This window comes from Zootoca vivipara, chromosome 9 (genome assembly GCF_963506605.1).
Source record: "Zootoca vivipara chromosome 9, rZooViv1.1, whole genome shotgun sequence".
Lineage (NCBI taxonomy): Eukaryota > Metazoa > Chordata > Lepidosauria > Squamata > Lacertidae > Zootoca > Zootoca vivipara.
This window is the reverse complement of record NC_083284.1, coordinates 8,223,266-8,237,191: the sequence shown is the minus strand read 5'-3', so window position 1 is coordinate 8,237,191 and position 13,926 is coordinate 8,223,266.

Sequence of the window (13,926 nt, the reverse complement as noted above, 5' to 3'; positions counted from 1 at the left end):
AGGGCACGGTAGTGAGCGGCCGTGCGCACCCATGTGCATGCGCAAATGATATTTCTGGCACACTCCCGACCTGGAAAGCACCAGAAATAGTTTGTGCACATGTGCAGAAGCCTCCTCCGACCTGGAAGTACACCGGAAATGATGCTTGCACGTGCACACAAGCTATTTCTGTCGCCTTTCCGGGTCGGAAGTGGGCAGCTGTGCTGCATAAAAGAGCCTCTCGGGCCATATGTGGCCCCCGGGCCATAGTCCGGGGACCCCTGGTGTAGATAATGCTGAGCTAGATGGACCAATTGTTTGACTCTGTATCAGACAGCTTTCTATGTCCGGAACACCTCTGATGCACACACAGCTCCATCCCATGCAGACTGGCCTGTTCGATTCCATGCAGAAGGAGCTCTGTGCACACATAAAGCTGCTCTTTCCATGGAAGTGAACCTGCAGAGCTGCCATTGACATTTCAAAGCTCAACATGTGTATGCAGTAGGAGGTTCCTTCTCAGATGGAACATTCGGAGAATTTCATAGTGCTGGCCCAAATTCTGTACAAATGCTTCCTGTGCTTGGGGAAGGAGTTGCGATGCTCTGACGGAGTCCGAGATCCTTCCTGCCTCCTTCCCCCGAAAAAGGTGGCAGTACTGTGTACTGTTGCATTCTGCCAGAAAAAAAGCACTGTCTGCGCACATCTACTCAGAAGTAAGTCCCACTGCATTCAATGGGATTTAGTCATAAACAAGCAAACATGGGAATGCAGCAATCATGAACTAGTTATGCATTATTATATGGTTGCACATAATTATGCATATTTACATAATTGCACATAATTAAGGTATTGGATTTGTAATCACAAGATGTTCACCCCATCCTAGGTGTCTTGTAGAAAAGGATTTAGGCAAGTCCTTGAATAATTGCTATACTGGGAAAATAGCTGTACAGATGATGCCGGGATCCTCTGCTCGTGGCTGCAGCCGCGAATGGAGAACCCTCCGTTCACGGCTTTAGCAGTGACGGAGGGATCCCACCGCTGTCCGTACAGCGCTCGAGCGGCGCCATCGGCAAATCACTATGTACAGTGCAGGTGAAGTGTCATTATGTACAGCGCATGCGTGCGACGCCACACATAAGCTGTACATAGCGGTTTACTGCTGGTGCTGGGATCCTCTGCTCATGGCTGCAGCAGTGCAATGGCTGCTTGCCCTCCCAGATGTGGAACCCGTGGGCACACCGCCCCCCGCCCCTGTTGCGACACCACTGGCTGGACACATGTTTTGTGGTGAGCCTCTGAAAGGCATTTGGCTGATCTCTGTTGGAATCAGGGTGCTAGGCAAGCTGCACCGCTGGTGCAATCTACTGGATGTTTTTACAGCAGCAATAGTGGCAAAAAGCAAAAACAAAAAAACCATCCAGGAATTTACTTGCGTCCTTGCTTATATTTATATGTTCCACATGGAGAATTATTGAATCTCAGTCTAGGAGAGCTATTTGTTCCTACTGAACAAATAACATGTAGAGGCACTGAAGCATGGGCTGATGGAAAATATTTTCTGAATGAATTTATAAATCAAGTGTATCTACTTGGAAGCTTAAAGATAAAAGAAACTCTGTCTTGAAATATGACTTCTGGGCCTCGGAGACAGAGGAAAGCGGGGGGGGGGACCACTCACCATCCTTTGGTGATTGCAGATGATAAGAAAAGACAGATCCACTCTCTATATTGTTCATTAGAGCTTTGTCAAGCCGTACTTATTAGCTATCCTGTAGGGAGAGGCTTGCGATCCTTTCAATGAAATGCTCTCGTGCCTTTTGTACACACATTGATTTGGAAAGGAGGGGTTTGCACATAACACGCCGGCATGAAATGCAGCACACCCTTACCATGACTGTTTTAAATCTATGTTCGGGAAATGCCTTCTGCGCTAACTGGGGATAATTTTTTATATTGCAGGCAAAGACAGCTCCACCTTCCTCCCCACTGTTGTGCAAGGAGGGGGTGCTTTTAGGTGCATACAATTATACATGGTTTGGAGACAATGGAATAGGCCCCCTATTCTAAAAAATACTAAAATGCAGGGCCATCCAGTGAAATTGAATGTAGGGAGATTCAGGACAGGCAAAAGGATATGCTTGTCTAGCATTTCATCTTTCCCTTATCTGTTTCCCTCCCTGCCCCACTGTTGCTAATCCCCCCCTCTTTTTTTGCATAAAATCATTGGCCACTTCTGTGCCTTATTGGAGCAATTATTTTTCCTTGACCTTCACCCGTGGTTCTCATCCCTTTGATTTGCCCATATATCTGAAGGCGAACTTTGAAACCCTCCAGCAGAGGTCACAAAGCAAACAATGGTTTTGGAAATTGGCAGTCTGCCCTCTGAATCAGAGACCAGGTCAACATTGGCTTTTTCCTCTTCACTTCTTAATCCCTTTACGTAATTAACAGACATGCCACTCAATTACACTCAATTTTCACATCCCATTTAAAGGTCACTAGGTTCTACAGCCATCCTTAATATGGAACACTTTTTTAAAAAAAGAAAGAAAGTGTAGCTCTGCCCTGGTGCCTGCATTTCAAGCAGCCCCCCCCCCCCAACACACACACAATTCTTAGAATCAAGTTAACTCTTTAGAGAAGGCAGGTGTGTATCTTTGATAGGGATGTGGGAAAACTCCAACAAAAACAGAAACAGGGGCAGCAATTGCTGGTGTTCACTTGTCCATTCCATGTCCAGAATGCAAATTGATCCAGCAAATATGAATGGTATTCACTGTGGTTGTTTTCCATCTGTGAAAGATATGAAATCGATTACATTCCCCCCCCCCTTTTGCATCGTGTTTCCATTTAAAGGAATGCAGTGGAATAACATAATGAGATTGTAATTGATGAAGTGTTTGGATTTTTACGCTGTGAATTGCCCTCTGATTTTTTGATGAAGAGCGGTATACAAATTTATCAAAATAATAAATCAATCAATCAATAAATCCTTCCAGTAGCACCTTAGAGACCAACTCAGTTTGTCATTGGTATGAGCTTTCGTGTGCATACACACTTCTTCAGATACATACTTAATTACCTCAAATTAAGCCCGGTTTTTGACTGGGGAGGGCGGGGTATAAATAAAAAAATATTATTATTATTATTATTAAATATTTATCTTGCATAACTTCAGCATAGAGGACAGTGAGATGAATAACCTAACCTTTTGTGGAAGATGAACTGCAGCAGAATGGAAGCAGTGCCGTTTGAGGTGAATGCAGAACCACAATTCTCAGAGTGGTTTAATAATAATTTCTTCTTCCCAGGGGACTCTGAGAATTGAAGCTGTGCGAGTGGAATAGGGATCACCTAGCCAAATTTTAAATGCCTGCAACAACAACAAAAAAAAAACACTTCCTAATTTCACCAGTTCAAGCCATTCTCAAGGTGGCTTATGGCATTTTAAAAAATGCATAACTACAAGATTATAATAAATGAAACATTTAAAACTATGCAACCAAACTGATCAATTTCCAAATATATCACAAGATTTTAAATAAAGATGCAGAAAAACCATCAACCAACACAACCCCTCCCCAAAAACTCCAAACAACACTTCGGCCAAAGAGCTTGTTCAGCAAAAGCCCATCTTAACAACCACAATTCCCACATAGGACCATTGGGCTCTCTATATTGGACAAACAGGCCAAACCCTACGCCAAAGGATAAATGGACATAAATCTGACATCAGGAACCAGAAGACAGAAAAACCAGTAGGAGAACACTTCAATCTCCCAGGACATTCTATACAAGATCTCAAAGTAGCTGTCTTACTACAAAAGAATTTCAGAAATAGACTGGAAAGAGAAGTTGCTGAATTACAACTTATCACCAAGCTCAAAACCATGGAGGGACCTGGTTTGAACAGAGATATCGGATTCTTATCTCATTATACATGATAAGCGATCTTCAGCCATCTCAACCCTTGCTTTTTCATGCAAAACCATTTGCAGTCGTTTTCGGTCATCAACAGCTATCAGTCAGTCAATCACCCACTTCCACCACCCTTCTGAGTGATCCCCCCTCCCCTCCCCATCCCCACCCCTCCCCACCCCTTCTCTACATAAGTGCCTGGGGACTTCTATTTCACTGTATCTGAAGAAGTGTGCATGCACACGAAAGCTCATACCAAAATAAAAACTTAGTTGGTCTTTAAGGTGCTACTGAAGGAATTTTTTTATTTTACTTCGACCCAGACCAACACGGCTACCTACCTGTAACCATCTCAACATGTAACTATTTGTGAGAAATTAATACTTTGTTAAAGAGAACAAAATTAACCATTTAAAGACCCAGTATCACATGATTTCTAGACTGTTGCATAGTACATAAGCCTTCTTGAAAAAACTATGATCTTCCACAATACTGTACTGCAATACATACCCAACACGTTTTACCAGAGAGTCTGGAACAGATGTTCCCTAGGGCAAGGAGGAAGTGAAAGAACTTTGTAAGTTGCAAAACCAAAGGTACTAGAGCAATCCCCCTGCCTAATGCAAATCTGGATACTCTTACCACTCAGATACAATTTCTATAACAACAACAACAACAACAACAACAACAACAACAACAACAACAACAACTTATTATTTATACCCCGCCCATCTGGCTAGGTTTCCCCAGCCACTCTGGGCGGCTTCCAACAGAAACGTTAAAATATACTAATTTCTTAAACATTAAAAGCCTCCCTAAGCAGGGCTGCCTTCAGATGTCTTCTAAAAATCTGGTAGCTGTTTTCCTTTTTGACATCTGATGGGAGGGCGTTCCACAGGGCAGGCACCACCACCGAGAAGGCCCTCTGCCTGGTTCCCTGCAACTTGGCTTCTCGCAATGAGGGAACCGCCAGAAGGCCCTCGGAGCTGGACCTCAGTGTCCGGGCAGAACAATGGGGGTGGAGACGCTCCTTTAGGTATTCTAAGGCCATGAGCCAAGATATTGTTATTGCCATAAGCTCAAATATAGAGCTCATCAAACCTTGAGCATGATGTTCCTAAGGAACTTGGCCTGTCATTTTAAGAATGCCCCTAAGCACACTGATTCCAGAAATCTCCATATTCCTTGTAATAAGCAGCATTTCAAGCAGAGACTTGAGAAGACTTGCAAGGCCAAGGACAAAAGCTGTACTTTGAAGCTGCTGACCTCGATGTAGATTGATTAATGAGTGACTCTCACTAGCTAGGTGTTGCATGCCAGTGCGAGACCTCTGAGAGATGCAAATTCCTTTCTCTACATGATCAGTAACCTAGTCAAGTCATGCGAGACACATCCTGATTTGAACTAATAAAAGTCCTGGCAGAGGAAGCTCCACACCTGAGGCACTGCACTCTCCAGGAGTCATTTTAAAGCTCATTGACATGACAAATATAAGAAACATTCAGCTTAAATTTGCACACAGTAACCTATTTGCACACCATATTGCTTTGCACTCTTCAACATTGATGCTGTAATGGGTATTCTTCAAGACCCTAGATCAGGCATCCCCAAACTTCGGCCCTCCAGATGTTTTGGACTACAATTCCCATCATCCCTGACCACTGGTCCTGTTAGCTAGGGATCATGGGAGTTGTGGGCCAAAACATCTGGAGGGCCGAAGTTTGGGGATGCCTGCCCTAGATAATCTTCCTGCTTTGTTGTCAAACAGGGGTGAGAAACTTGTGGTTTGACCAAATGTACATTGCACCCATTGGACTACAATTCGCATCCAAACTCCCATTGTCCATGCTGGGTGGAGATGATGGGAGTTGGAGTCCATTCTGGAAGGCTGCAAGCTCTCACTTGGAATAGGCAAGAGCCTTTAAACATTTCCCACAGTTTTAAGAAGAAGAAAGCCACCAAGGGGTTGATGGACCTGGGAGAAGTGACCAGGTGTCTTTCCTGAGTTGTGAATTCAGTTTCACATACCCAACCCCCTTTTTGCTGGCTTCAGTTTGTAATGTGTAACAGCTGATAGTAAGTAAAGGAACCTGCTGAAACCTTGCAACTCTGCCTGTTTCCTTGAAATAAGTCAAATAAATCGCTCAGCAGCACTCTCCACCTCTGTTCTAGGCAAACTACTCCCCTGAACCTCAATGGTCAGTTTCCAGCTGTGGTAGAGTGCAGGAAAAAAATGGGTTTTCATTTATGGGCCTTTGAAGTAGCCTCCTTCATGGCAGTCATAGCATAAGGATATCTTAATAAGGAGCCCTTATATCTTGGCCCAGTTACTGAGCAATTGGGGGGAGTCTCTACTGATGGTCCCCTATGGCTTAGATGCACAGTTCATAACTGATAGAGGCCATGCATTCAGTAGAATGGCCAAAAGTCTATGGAGTTCCCTCCCAGCTGATTTTAGACCAAACTTCAAGTGCATGAAAAAGATTTTTGGATTCCAGCAATGATTTTAAGGTGCCATTCTATTTTATGATTACTTTTAATTGTTTTATTGGGTATGTTTACTGGGTATGTTTAGCGTGGGAAAGAGGAGACTCAGAGGAGATATGATAACCATCTTCAAATATCTTAAGGACCGTCACATGGAAGAGGGAACAAGCTTGTTTTCCCTTGCTCTGGAGGGTAGGACTCGAACCAATGGCTTTAAGTTACAAGGAAGGAAATTCCGACTAAACATATGGAAAAAAATCTGGTGGTAAGAGCTGTTCAACAGTAGAACTGTTTCCCTCAGGAGGTTGTGGACTCTCCTCCTTGGAGATTTTTAAGCAGATGTTGGGAAGCCATCTGCCATGGATGATTCCGCAGGGACTAGATGACCCTTGGGGTTCCTTCCAACTGTACAATTCTATGATCAGGGCCGGCCATAAGGCAAGGCTGGGTGGTGCAGGGCGCCAGGGGGCCGGGGTGCCAGGGGGGTGCTGCGCGGCTGCTCGCCAGACAGCCACAGTGGGGGGGGGGGCTCCGGAGCGATCTTCGCACCACGGCACCAGGGCGCCCAATATGTTTACGACGGCCCTGTCTATGATTTTATGGCCCCATTTTCTGCGGATTTCTTATTTACTTAGGTATGCAAATAATTAAGCAGCATAGAAATGTCTTAAATAAAATGAATACGTATGAAATGAGACAATCTACAGCAAGGAAGGCAGCCAGAACAAAGGTCTGAAATACAACTGGGTTTCAGGATCAATGCTCCAAATGATCAATCTGTTCATTACGGGTTGAGGTTTTTGCACTCCCTGAATCTCATCCTAATTCTCTGATACTTTGTGAATGCCCATTGCTCAGGGATGTTGCTGCAGCAGAGTTTATTTTGCCCTCCCAATCTTCATTTCTATGAGTCAGAAAGACAGCATCATTTATTCCCTGTTGATTTCCAAAACCCACAATTTCAAGATTTCACACAGGAATAAGTGAGGGGCCCATATGTTTTACCACCAAGCCAGGTCCTTCAAAAAGCAGTCCAGGCTTTCAAAGCATCAATTGGAAGATTCATTTAGAGCAAAGAAAGCTTTAAACCTTCCTTGCTAATGGGTGCTATATTTCAAATTGCTTGTCTCCTCCCACGGTGTGGGAGGTGATTCTGTTCTGGCAGCATAACTTTTGTCTCCCCAGAGGAGATCACTCTCCCTATGGAATTCACTCTGATTTCACTACAGGGATTTGCATTGAAGCCGTGGTTGCAGAAATATGTTTCTAAAGAGTGAATTTTTTTAAAAATGGGCCAATCAGTTTATAATGCAGGTGTAACTGTAGCTAAAGATGTAACATTGTTAGCAACTGGCAATTTCCCTCTGACACTTTAGCAGTTGTCAGTGATCACAGACACTGAAACATTATTCCAAACAAAAGTATTTCAACTTGGAAGCCATATAATAATTTTCTTAAATATATATATATATATGGTGGGCAACTTCCCTTAGTACAATCTCTGAAGCAGCTCAGTTTTAAATAAGGATAGGCAAATCTATCCATTGAGGACCAGTTTTATTAACTCATTTATTTACTCATTACTGATGTATTCTTCAATTTATCTGCAATTTTAAAAAATAAAATAAAATAATCACCTTGTTGTTGTTGTTTAGTCGTTTAGTCGTGTCCGACTCTTCGTGACCCCATGGACCATAGCACGCCAGGCACTCCTGTCTTGCACTGCCTCCCGCAGTTTGGTCAAACTCATGTTCGTAGCTTCGAGAACACTGTCCAACCATCTTGTCCTCTGTCGTCCCCTTCTCCTAGTGCCCTCAATCTTTCCCAACATCAGGGTCTTTTCCAAGGATTCTTCTCTTCTCATGAGGTGGCCAAAGTATTGGAGCCTCAGCTTCACGATCTGTCCTTCCAGGGAGCACTCAGGGCTGATTTCCTTAAGAATGGATAGGTTTGATCTTCTAGCAGTCCATGGGACTCTCAAGAGTCTCCTCCAGCACCATAATTCAAAAGCATCAATTCTTCGGCGATCAGCCTTCTTTATGGTCCAGCTCTCACTTCCATACATCACTACTGGGAAAACCATAGCTTTAACTATACGGACCTTTGTCGGCAAGGTGATGTCTCTGCTTTTTAAGATGCTGTCTAGGTTTGTCATTGCTTTTCTCCCAAGAAGCAGGCGTCTTTTAATTTCGTGACTGCTGTCACCATCTGCAGTGATCAAGGAGCCCAAGAAAGTAAAATCTCTCACTGCCTCCATTTCTTCCCCTTCTATTTGCCAGGAGGTGATGGGACCGGTGGCCATGATCTTGGTTTTTTTGATGTTGAGCTTCAGACCATATTTTGCGCTCTCCTCTTTCACCCTCATTAAAAGGGTTAGGGTTATCACCTAAAGTACGTATTTACATGTTCATTTCCTTTCCATGTTTAAATATCCGTTTTTGATATATTTAAACTGCTGAGAACTGCATCACAATATCCGAAGCAGCCTGAAATCTGTTGGCGGTTGTTGTTGTTGTTGTTGTTAACATTTTGATCTCTCCTGAAGGAGCCCTGATTGACAAACAACAAAGCAGTAAGACAGCACAATTGAAAACAAAATATGTAAAGATGTTTAAATACATTGTTGTTGTTGTTGTTGTTTGTTTAGTCGTTTAGTCGTGACCGACTCTTCATGACCCCATGAACCATAGCATGCCAGGCACTCCTGTCTTCCACTGCCTCCCGCAGTTTGGTCAGACTCATGTTGGTAGCTTCAAGAACACTGTCCAACCATCTCATCCTCTGTCGTCTCCTTCTCCTTATACCTTCAATCTTTCCCAACATCAGGGTCTTTTCCAGGGAGTCTTCTCTTCTCATGAGGTGGCCAAAGTATTGGAGCCTCAGCTTCAGGATCTGTCTTTCCAGTGAGCACTCAGGGCCGATTTCCTTTAGAATGGATAGGTTTGCAGTCCATGGAGCTCTCAAGAGTCTCCCCCAGCACCATAATCTTGCCATCTCATTTTTGACCACATCCAGCTTACCATTGTACATGGATCTTTCATTCCAGGTTCCTCTGCAATATTTTTCTTTGCAGCATTGGATTTTCCTTTCACTTCCTGGCACATCCACAACTGAGCGACCTTTCAGCTTTGGCCCAGCTGCTTCATCAGCTCCGAAACTACTTGTACTTGTCCTTCACTTTTCCTCAGTAGCATATTGGACACCTTCCGACCTGAGGGGCTCATCTTCCAGCGTCATAACTTTTATCTGCCTGTTGTTTTTGTCCATGGAGTTTTCTTGGCAGGGATACTGGAGTGGCTTGCCGGTTCCTGCTCCAGGTGGATCATATTTAGTCCAAACTCTCCACTATGACCTGTCCGTCTTGGACAGCCCTGCATGGTATAGCTCATAGCTTCTCTGAGTTATTCAAGCCCCTTCGCCATGACAATACAGTGATCCATGAAGGAGTTAAATACATTATGAACATCTAAAAACAATCACATGACCTCACAGCTTAGTTGTTGTTGTTTTTTAAGAAATTAATTTGGTGGGTTCTTTTTTTAAGGAAAAAGTGGAACACCAGAAGATGGTATTAACAATAAAAATATTCCATTAATCTTGGCTTTCACATTTAAATTAATGTAGGCAATCCATATGTCCAACCAGATATCCAAAGAAAATTGATGATTGTAAGCTGTATGTTCAAAGGTAGAAAGGACACTAAGATGTGCAGAACACAGTGTTTATCCTTCCATCCTTGCCGTATAAGACTTTTGCAACGTACGGTAGCTAGTAATTTTAAGGTTACCATGAACAGCATTTTTCAGGCCTCAGTTGCCTGGATGAACAGGAATGTATTTCAGTTCTTCCTAAATGCTAATGATGAGGGAGGGAGGGAGGGAGGCATACCTCACCAGGGAGCCCATTCCACAAATATGGAACCACTGTTGGGAAAGGTCCTGTCCTGGGACTTTAACAACTGGGATCTCCATGTACCCATCCACGTTTTAGATGGAGAGGTGCATGTGAGAACATTTCATATAGGAATTGGCAACACTTCCATTCTTCAATTATCCTTAATATTGACAAGTTTCCAACCCCCAGAGAACTCTCAGAAAACAAGTATCCTTTTTGTGTGAGTTCTCCTCTGGTGTGTAATATCACTTGTATGCTGATGGTGCCACAGGAACAGATTTTCTCTTGACACCCACCTAAAAGAATTGAAATATTCAACCACCACACAAACCAGTGATACCAAGGAACAAGGAAGGGTTTTAGAATTATTATGAGACCCCTATTCCACTCGGAGAGCTTCAATTCTCAGAATCAATCCCTCTTTCCAGAGAATTCTGGGAATTGTAGGTCGGGGGGGGGCATATAGATCTCCTAAACACTCTATGCACTGCTAATAAACAAAATACAGTTCCCAGGAGCCTTTTGAGGGAGCCATGACTGTTGAAAGTTGTACAATGTTGCTTTAAAGTATAGTGTAGATGAGATTTATGTCACATTGAACTGAAGGAGCTTGCTTCTGAGAAGACTCCCATAGGCTTATTTGCTTAGTTCAATTACGCAAAAGTCTTTTATTGTGTGTCTTTATGATAACTCCCCCTATAGAGCTCTCAGACTGACCATGGTGAAAACAGAGTTAGCCATTTCTTCATCAGAATCTTCTGCCTAGGGTTGCCACATTCCATACAACCACAGAATCTTAGAATTATAGAGCTGCAAAGAAGCCCCAAGGCTAATGTAGTCCAACCCCCTGCAGTGCAGGAATCACAGCTAAATAATTCCTGACAGATGACCATCTAACCTCAGTTTAAAAGCCTCCAGTGAAGGAGAGCCCACCACCTCTCATTCCGCTGTCCACCACTTACAGACAAAAAGTTCTTCCTAATATTTTGTTGGAATCTCCTTTTTTGTAGTTTGAATCCATTGGCTCAAGTCCTACCTTCTGGAGCAGCGGAAAACAAGTTTTCTCCATCTTCTATGCCCTGTAGATATTTGAAGATGGCAAGCATATCACCTCCCAGTCTTCTCTTCTCCAGGCTAATAATATCCAATTTTCTCTATTGTTCCTTATACGACTTGATTTCCAGACCAATGATCATCTTGTCCATTTATTTATTTATTTATTACTAGCATTTTCTGTAAGCACAGAATGCATCATTTAAAAATCAGGAGGAAGCCATTTTTATCAAGAAGCAATGTATAGCTTGGCCTTTAGAGGAATAATAATAATGATTAGAAAAAAAGTAAGGTGAGATTGTGAGCTCACTTTCTGTAAATAAGCTATTAAGAGGCTGGTGCTTTTCAGAGGCGCCAGCAAATGAGGTAAAATTAAGGTATTATAATAAACAAACGTTTTATTATGAACCAGACAGGCACCTTGCTATGCCAAGGGAGAGTAAATGAATGGAATGAAAGGAAATATCAATAAAATGCACGGGAAGACAAATGAGAAGAGTTTGTTTTTAGCCTGGGAATTTGTCAATTACTGAGCTAACCAAGCTTAACAAAGTAACACCCTCTGCCTGGATGAAGATAACTACCACAAATCACTGCATGCAGTAGAGGACCAACAGTGATGTGCTGAGACCACCAACTTATCCTTCACCACCTGATTGATTTCAACCCCTCATTTATATTCAGAGTGGCCCCTACCCAGCTCCATCCATCAGCCTCCATGCATCTTTTCATTCACAAGCAAAGTCAATGCAGAACTGAGATTAGGCATAGTGTTGTAAATTTTTACTTTGGTCAGCATGATCCTTCTTAGACTTGAAGACTGGGAATCAATTCAAGCGTCCATATTGCCCCATGATAGATCCAAATCGTGTGAAGTTGGCTATGCCCACCAGTACCATCTATGGTGCCTGTGAAAGCTCTCAGAAAATATCCCCTAAAACTTCCACAATACCTGAGAGACAATCTGTACTTCCTGGTCAGTTTCTGTTGCCATAGGATACCCACCACCCATCAGCTCAGAACAGGGGAGAGGTGCCAAGAGCTACTCTCGGTGGATGAGTGCAGCAATGACAAATGTAGGTGCTTGAAGGAGGTGCATATCTGCACCTTTGTGTGGCCTGTCTATTTTTCTACATTTTTAATAGTGGCTTCCATGGTGTGTAACAGTGTTATCTCACAGACCATGGCAGCCATAATTTTTTTAGCCATGTCCTTACAGCAGGGGTTGGCAAAGCTTAATGGCCATAGGCTGGATTACTCCCATGGAGATCATCTGTGGGCTGGACCGGCGGAGTGCGACACTGGAAATCGCTTCTGCGCATGCCCAAACGCTGAAAATCACACCTGCTCAGGCATGATTTTCGGCATCTGGGCATGTGCAGAAGTGATTGTCAGCACCTGAGCATGCACAGATGCAATTTCTGACACCACTCAGCGAGTCCCCACGCTGCGTTGTGCTGGTTTAGCGCAGCACACGGGGGACTCGTCGAGCTGGCGGCTCACTTCAGGGGCGGCTCGTGGGCCAGTAAAATGGTCTTCGTGGGCCGCATCCAGCCCATGGGCTGCACATTGCTGACCCCTGCCTTATAGCATCACTGATGCCCAGAGCACTTTATCAAAATTCCAAATGCAGCCACTGGCCTGAAGAAGTTGGAGACATCTAGTGTAGAGGCAGCACAAGGAACAGTAAGTGCAACCCAAGTCTGAGCCACAGTGCAAGATAGCAAGCAAGTCCGAGCCACAAGTTTTTATATGGTCCACAGAATATGTTCAGGACGGAGAGTAGAAAGGCTGACCATAACAGCCCAGTAAGCCACCTTGGTACCAGTTGAGCGGATTGAATCAGATTATGCTTCCAAGTCAAGCTCTCTCACCAATTGGTACTAATTGACCAGACTGAATTGGATTATGCTTCCAAATCAAGCTCTCTCTCTGCTCCTCCTGAGTAATCCGTGCCCTCCCCCCAGATGGCATTGGACTCCAACTCCCATTTGACCCAGCCAGAATGGCCACTGTTCTGGGATGTTGGGAATTGTAGTCCACCACCAACTGGAAGGCCACAAATTCACCATGACTCTCTTACTGGGTACAAACCAGAGTGGCTGGGGAAACCCGGCCAGATGGGCGGGGTATAAATATATATATATATAAAAAAACCATCTGCAGCTTCGACTGAACAGAAGCTGGATATGATAGCAATAGGTAAAACCTGGCTGGCATATCCAAAGTAACCCATAACTCATAATTAGAACTCTTGAAACAGCAATGTTTCAATGCAGCAACATGGTTTGAGAAACAGAGTTTTTGGAATTGATACGACAAGGCAGAGGATATATTATCTGCTCTTCAGAAGAGCTAAGGTAATTAGATTAGAAGTGGATGAGCCGCGTTAAGAGGATTCAAGTTGAGATGCTGCAAATGTCCATGATTCCCTACTTCTTATGCGTAAGCTGACTATTTGATGTTACTAATAGGGCTGAGATTGAATGCCTCCATCTTCTGCATGCTGTGAAATTTGGGACATGACGGGATGATTTTGGGAGTACGGCAAAAGGGAGAAGAGGTATCCCATCAACTTCAAGGAGTTCT